The sequence below is a fragment of the Miscanthus floridulus genome, chromosome 16, assembly GCF_019320115.1.
Source record: "Miscanthus floridulus cultivar M001 chromosome 16, ASM1932011v1, whole genome shotgun sequence".
NCBI classification, from domain to species: domain Eukaryota; kingdom Viridiplantae; phylum Streptophyta; class Magnoliopsida; order Poales; family Poaceae; genus Miscanthus; species Miscanthus floridulus.
In genome coordinates, this window is record NC_089595.1 from 78,778,267 (window position 1) to 78,785,553 (window position 7,287).

General features: G+C 41.4%; 1 non-coding gene across 1 annotated transcript; it reads right to left on the minus strand.

The window, feature by feature from the left end:
• Positions 1 to 6,628: 6,628 nt before the first annotated feature.
• LOC136514531 (small nucleolar RNA R71) lies at positions 6,629 to 6,737 on the minus strand. Its single transcript, XR_010773687.1, has one exon. It is a non-coding gene; the product is annotated as a small nucleolar RNA R71 (small nucleolar RNA).
• Positions 6,738 to 7,287: the final 550 nt, after the last annotated feature.

A 7,287-nucleotide genomic window follows, 5' to 3' on the forward strand; every position in this document is an offset into this window, starting at 1 on the left:
GTCCTTGCCAACAGTGCAACAGGATCATTTCCCCAGGTGGACCCATCTGCTAGTGTTTGGATGCAGGATAATGCTAGTCCTTTGGTGTGGAATCGCACTGAGCGGGCCGAGAGCTCAAGTTTTGCTATGAGTGCAATGTTCACCGTTATGCAAACATTCTATGTACGAGAGGACTCATATCATAACTGTGTGGACTAGCTCAAGCAGGCCAAAGTCACACGACATTAGCTGAGCAGGTGTGTGCGTAGGCACATGAGGACAGCTAAGGAAGCTCTTCGGAATGCAATAGATGCTCAGTCAGCATTGGGAACCCTCACAACATAGCTAGAATATGCTATTGCAGATAGGAACATGGCTCAAGAGGCAGCCTGGGTAGCACATGTTCAGATGAGATAGGCTGGCCAATAGAGAGATGAGGCCAACCATCGCGCAAAAGCCTCTAAGGCAGCTAGGACTAGGACTATGGTTCTAGCTGGTCATCAGGCAGCTGATTTTGGGCACAAAGAGGAGGAATACCTACATCGACTCTAGCATGCTCAGAACACCATCACGGAGTTGCAACATGATGTCCACCGTCTTAACAACATCATTGACCCTATCCCTCTCCCAAGAGCGGCAGAGATTGATCCAGCAGTGATAGTGGCAGATGATGACATGGAGGTAGATGATGAAGAAGAAGATCCAGAGGAGCTTGTGCCCATGGATGAGAGTGATGATGAGGGTGGTAACATATCTGGCATCGATGATGACTACAACGAGTAAAGTAGCTTTTATGACTCATTAGTGTGTTAGATGTTTCTTTTGTAACCATATGTATGGACCTGTAATCTCATTTTAGTTGTTGTGACCTTGATGTAATGTTAGAACTTTACGAGGCTATGTTTGACAATGCTCAAATGCTGTGGAAAAGTCTAGTCTTGTTATGCTGGCAATTTTGGCTTGTATGCGAACGAATTGCGATGATGCCGAGTAATATAATTAGTGATGTTGTGTTGTGGAAATGAATTAGTGTGCCTCTATTTTATTGTATGAATTTATTCTCTCCAGTAATTTAGTATGGCATAAGTACAAAATTCTTCTACAATTACTTCCAATATCATCTAATAATTACCTTTGCCATGAACACTCGTCGAGGATCTAGCAGTGGTGGCAGTCATGGGAATGAGGATGAAAGCGCACCGCCGCCACCACCACCTCCTCCACCCGCGGCCGATCAGCTATTTGCTCAATTCCTCAGAAGTCAGCACAACATCGAAGAACTCTTGCTCAACTTCATGGTAGGAAATAATGGCCGTCATAACCAATAGGGTCCAGAACCCAATTAGTACAGCAGCTTCAAGGACTTCTTGGACACCAAGACGAAGAACCACTGCAAGCCAACAAATGGTTGAACACCATTTAACAAAAGTTCCATTTGCTGAGGGTAACGGATCAGATGAAGGCTGAGTATGCTTCGCATCAGCTTCAGGGACCCATAGGTATATGGTGGACTCACTATCTATCCACTCTACCTACTGGTGCTCAAGTTACTTGGGAACAATTCAAGATGGCCTTTAGGGGGCATCACATTCCCCTAGGGCTCATGAGGATGAAAGCTATAGAGTTCATGAGGATTACTTAGGGAACCAAGACCCTTACTGAGTATCTACACGCTTTCAACAACTTGTCAAGGTATGCACCTGAATTTGTGAACATGGATGCCAAGAGGATTGAAAGCTTCAAGAGGGGGCTTAGCACCAAATTGCTGAAGACTATGGCAAACTCCAAATGTGACTCCTTCAACGAGTTTGTGAGTGATGCTATTACCTAGGATAATCATAACAACTTGCATGCAGCCGCCAAAGGGCACAAGAGGGCTTTTGAAGCCGCTTCATCATAGCAGAAGGCATCTAGGACAACTAGGCCTTAGTACCGTCCACCTACATCAGGGTCTAAGTTTATACCTCCACAGAAGAAAGCCCAGCTAGCTCAGCCACAGAAAGTGTATCATAGAGCTTTCTCTATAGCTCTACCTAAAGGAGCCATAGGACAGGGAAGCTCAGGACAATGGAAGCAGAACCTTCCCTGCACAACTGTAACAAGACTGGTCACTTTGCAAGAGAGTGCCCCTATCCTAAGAAAAACAATAATTAGAACCAAGGGGGTCCAAGGCAAGCTAATGCATGCACAGGGCATGTTCACTACACTACCGTGGAAGAGATTCCGGCTGGAGAAGTAGTCATCGCTGGTATGTTTCGAGTAAACCATCACCCTGCAATTGTTTTTTTTTGATTTTAGAGCTTCGCATTCATTCATGAGTCAAACATTTGCATCTAAGCATGGTCAGAAAACAACTATGGTAAACCAGGGTGGGTATTGCATAAGTTTAGCTGGAGCTAGTATCTCCACAAACCAGATAGTCAGAAAGGTGACCATCTCATTAAATGAAAGAGAATATACCCTAGATCTAATAGTGTTACCAGGGCTGGAAATAGATGTGATTCTAGGCATGAAATGGATGAGTAGCTATGGAGTCACTATTGATACTAAAGGCAGAACCATCAAGTTGAGGGAACCAAAGGGGGAGGGTACATTTTTGTTGCCACTTCCTAGGAGTTTTGATCTACAAAACTTATCATGTGCTATTCAAACCACCACTCTCTATGATATTCCAGTGGTACATGAATTTCCAGATGTATTTCCTGATGAATTACCTGGATTGCCGCTAGATAGAGATGTGGAGTTTAGAATTGAGCTAGTGCCTGGTACAGCACCTATCTCCAGAAGGCCTATAGAATGCCACCCAACGAACTAGCCGAACTCAAAATTTAGATACAAGAACTTTTGGACAAAGGTCTTATTCGACCTAGTTCATCTCCTTGGGGTTGTCCATCTCTATTCATGAAAAAGAAGGACAAGTCGCTATGAATGTGTGTGGATTACAGACCACTCAATGCTGTAATGATTAAGAACAAGAGCTAAGGTATTCTCCAAAATTGATTTGAGATCTAGTTATCATCAGATCAAAATTAGGCCGGAGGATGTACCTAAAATAGCTTTCTCCACCAGATATGGATTGTATGAGTACCTTGTCATGTCTTTTGGTTTGACAAATTCTCCGGCATACTTCATGTACTTGATGAACTCAGTATTCATGCTGGAACTTGATAAGTTTGTAGTTGTGTTTATCGATGGGGAAAGTATGGGTTTGTGTTAGGAATAACTCCCTAGCTAGTTGGAATCGATTCGAATCACTGTCTCTCTCCAGATAGAGAGAAACTTGACTGTGTCTTCGTCATCATAGTAAGCAATTGAAAAGGATATGGTTATGATGATGATGTTACAATAAATGGCTATGGTTGCTATTGTGATGATATACAATTATATATACAACATGTTTGGCATAGGGTTAGTTGCTAATCTAGATTTAAATAGCTATAATTAACTGGAGGTCAAATTATCAATGTATAGTTTAATTAATGGCTCTTTATGCAAAAAAAATGTTGTTGAACCAGCTCTACTTATAAGCCTTGCATAATCCTTGGAGTCATTTTATTTTTGGTTTATGACGGGTAAGTCTAGCTGAGTACATTCTAGTACTCAGGGTTTATCTCCCACTTGTTGCAGATGGCAATGTGTATCATGGCTACTGCAAGAGTTGCCTCCATCCCGCCGTGGATGAGGAGTAAGGCTGATGGGCAAGGCCTCCCATAATACTTATCTATGTGCTTTTGTTGGACCTGATCACAAACTGGCAGGTATTGAAACTAAGTGTGTGTAATGGCTTCAAAACTATTTTGCTTCCGCTACTAAATTTCGAACTTGTGTTGTAATAACTAAGTTTAAACTCTGATGTACATTGAGGTATTTGTGAACTTTATGTAACATGTGGCATGTATATTGAATCATGTACGATCTTGGTTGTATGTTGGTTGTTAATCGAGGTCCTTCACGACACTCGATGGACTACTGGGTTTTATATGGGCTCAAGTATGATAGTGCGATCGCCTCGATGGTTGCCATTGTACTTGTGCTCTTATAAGATTGATCGGTTTTGTGACACCGGTGGCACCGTCGGACTATCCACACTCTATGTGCAGACACTCCACCAGTGAAGTTTCATCTCCAATCACTTCACCCTTGCTCCCAAGTGCTAAACACAATGTGTATCACCTTTGTGCAGTGTGTTAGCATATTTCCAAAGCATTTTCAAGGGTGTTAAGTTAGCACACTAGGTCTGATGCAATTGCATGTATGAACTCACCTAGTGGCACTTGACAACCACATTAACCGAGATTCTCCTCTCTTAATAGTATGGCTATCAATCCTAAATATGATCACACTCTCTATAGTGTCTTGATCACCAAACCAAAAATGGCTCCTATGGTTATACTTTTGCCTTGAGCCCATTTTTGTTTTTCTCTTTCTTCTTTTCCAAATGTGAAGCACTTGATCAATATCTTGTGGTCATCACCATCTCTATGATCACCATCTAGCTTCATCACTTGGATTGGACCACCCTAACTTATCTTCACACTTAAGCAAAGGATTAGTCCAATAGGTTTCATCAATTAACCAAAACCAAACTAGGGCTTTTAGGGGGCAAGTGCACTTGCACCCGTATTGATCATGGATTGCTTAATCACTAATGTACGAAACTGAAGCAAACATAAATCGAGAGGTGAGAGTCTTGTAGAGACCACATGAACATGCTTGACATCCTGGAAGTAGTCAATGATGAGGTTGCTGACGGTCATTAACTCTCATTATTAACCATCAATATAACATGCAAAATTGAATGAATATGACAACCAACGTAGGTTTAGGGGTTTAAACTAACAAATTCTACAAGTGTTGGTGAATCTATGTCTGCAGGAGGATTTAATCAGAAAATAGGTAAAGTGGACCTAGTCGTCAGAGCAAATCATGATCATCCACGACGAGATGATGAGTTGCCACGGATTCATGGGCCCATAGGATGCCTGGTGCCCCTATAAAAGGAGCCCCCTACCTCCTCCAGAAGGCATTCCAAATCATTCATTCGGCATCCCAGAGATCATTCAACCTCAGAGCTCCCTACACCAATATTCATAGGCATAGCTAGCTAAGTTAGATCTAGAAAGTCAAGCTTCCCGCTTGGATTCCCGATCTTGTCAGAGTTCGGCTTGGTATAGCCCTATATCCTTTATTATTCATACATTTGCTATGACATTATTCTTCATATTTACTATGTTCTTAGTTATCATGTTCTTAGTTTACTTTGCTTATATGCTTGGTGTAGTTAGAGTTATCATTATGTTTATGCATAGGATCGCAAAGTGCTCATTCTTGTTGATGAACGGGGTGAGTGGTCGACATTGTGTAAGCATGGTGCTTATACATTGTTTACCTATGGATGCATCCTACATTCTGGATCATGTGATAGATCGCGATGGTGATAGCCTTGTTGAGTCCTTTGTAGTCCACCTCCCATCTATAGGTCAAGTAGGACCCGATTGTGATGGAAGTAGTCAAGCTCTGTTCTTGCTCTTCTTTAGTAATGTCCCTTACGCATAGGTATGGAGTTAATCTTTTGGCTATTGCTAAGTATATATGCACATCATTGTATGCTTTGACTTGTGACTAGAATAACTTAGGAATTAATCTTTCTTGTATCTACTTAGACATGCTATTGCTATCTTATGGAGTACTCTGAGTGTTACATTTATCATTTATATATTATTCTATCTCTTGGTTTACCCCTGTCTAGAGTAAGTGTTTGGCTCAATGATCCATCATAACAAAGTAATCAAAATTCTTTGCCAAGACCTTCCCTGTGGTAAAAATATAAATAACGATACCTAAAATACTCCCGGTGAAGTGCTACAATGGTATATCTGTGCGCTTGTAGAATTTCATATCCTTCTAAGTCACATAAATACCACTAGCATTTTTGGTATCATTGCTAGAGATTACATCTTTAGTAGTGATGCTAAGAAATGTCAACAAGCATTTCTTGCATCGTTGCCAGGGAAGGTAGCTAGGCAATCAAAAGAGTATTGATAAACTTTAATTTATGGATGTGATAAAAAATCATTCACCACTGCTTTAGTAGGCTTACCCTTGTTTCATCTATGCATATCTTATGGAGGGTAATGTATGTATGGTTTTGACCTTTCGGAAAACTACATTGAAAATCCAGAAGCACTGAATAGAAGGACTAAAACTCAAAAATCCAAGCAAGTTTTAGCTTTAGCTTTGGAAGAAAAATAGATAGAAGGTTGATCAACACCAGTTTTTAAGACCATGGTTGACAAGACCCTCCATGAATTCTCTACTCCAAGTACGGCCAACATCTACACAGGATCAATGGTTAACATCAGAGATAATGCATTTGAACTCAGGCCAGCTCTCATCAACATGGTGCAAGCCAACCAGTTTTGTGGAAAGGCACATAAAGATGCAAGTGCTCATCTCCAATATTTCTTGGAGATTTGTAGCACTTTCACCATCAAAGGAGTCACTCAGGATGCCATATTACTTTGCCTCTTCCCATTTTCACTTTTGGGGTAGGCAAAGCAATGGTTCTACGCCAATAAAGACAACATCAATTCATGGGCGAAGTGCTCCAATGCTTTCCTTTCAAAGTTTTTCCTTGTGGGCAAAACCAATTCTCTACGTGGAAGAACTTCAAGCTTTCAGCAGAAACATGATGAATCTGTCCCTAAGGCATGGGAACGCTTTCAAGATTACATATCAGAATGTCCTTATCATGGGATAGAGAATTGACTATTTATGAAGACTTTCTACCATGGGTTGACTAACAGCACCCGTGAGAATATGGATGCTACTGTTGGAGGAGCATTCTTATCACTCACAATCCCACAACAAAAAGCTCTTGTTGAGAAGATGGTCTCCAACCAAGGATGGTCTGAAGAACGTCTTCAACCCCACAAGAGAAGTGGAGGTATGCATGCAGTCAAGGAGGTAGACATGTTGTCTACCAAGATGGACCTGCTAATGAAGAGGCTCGAAGACCGAACCAATGAGAAGCAAGATGTCATGCACATTCATGATTCCCACATGACATGTGAAGAATGTGGAAACACTGAACATTTAGGGAACAACTGTCCCAAAACCCAAGAGGATGTGAACTTCACCACCAACAACAACAACTATCATCCTCAACAGAATCAAGGATGGAGTCAACAACAGAGGCCTACTTATCAAGAATCACAAATAGCTCAGCTAGCGGCTGTTGTTCCTTCAACTGAGAAAGGTAAGATTCTGAGGCAACCAGAAGAAATAGAAACTGCAAACCTTGTCGAG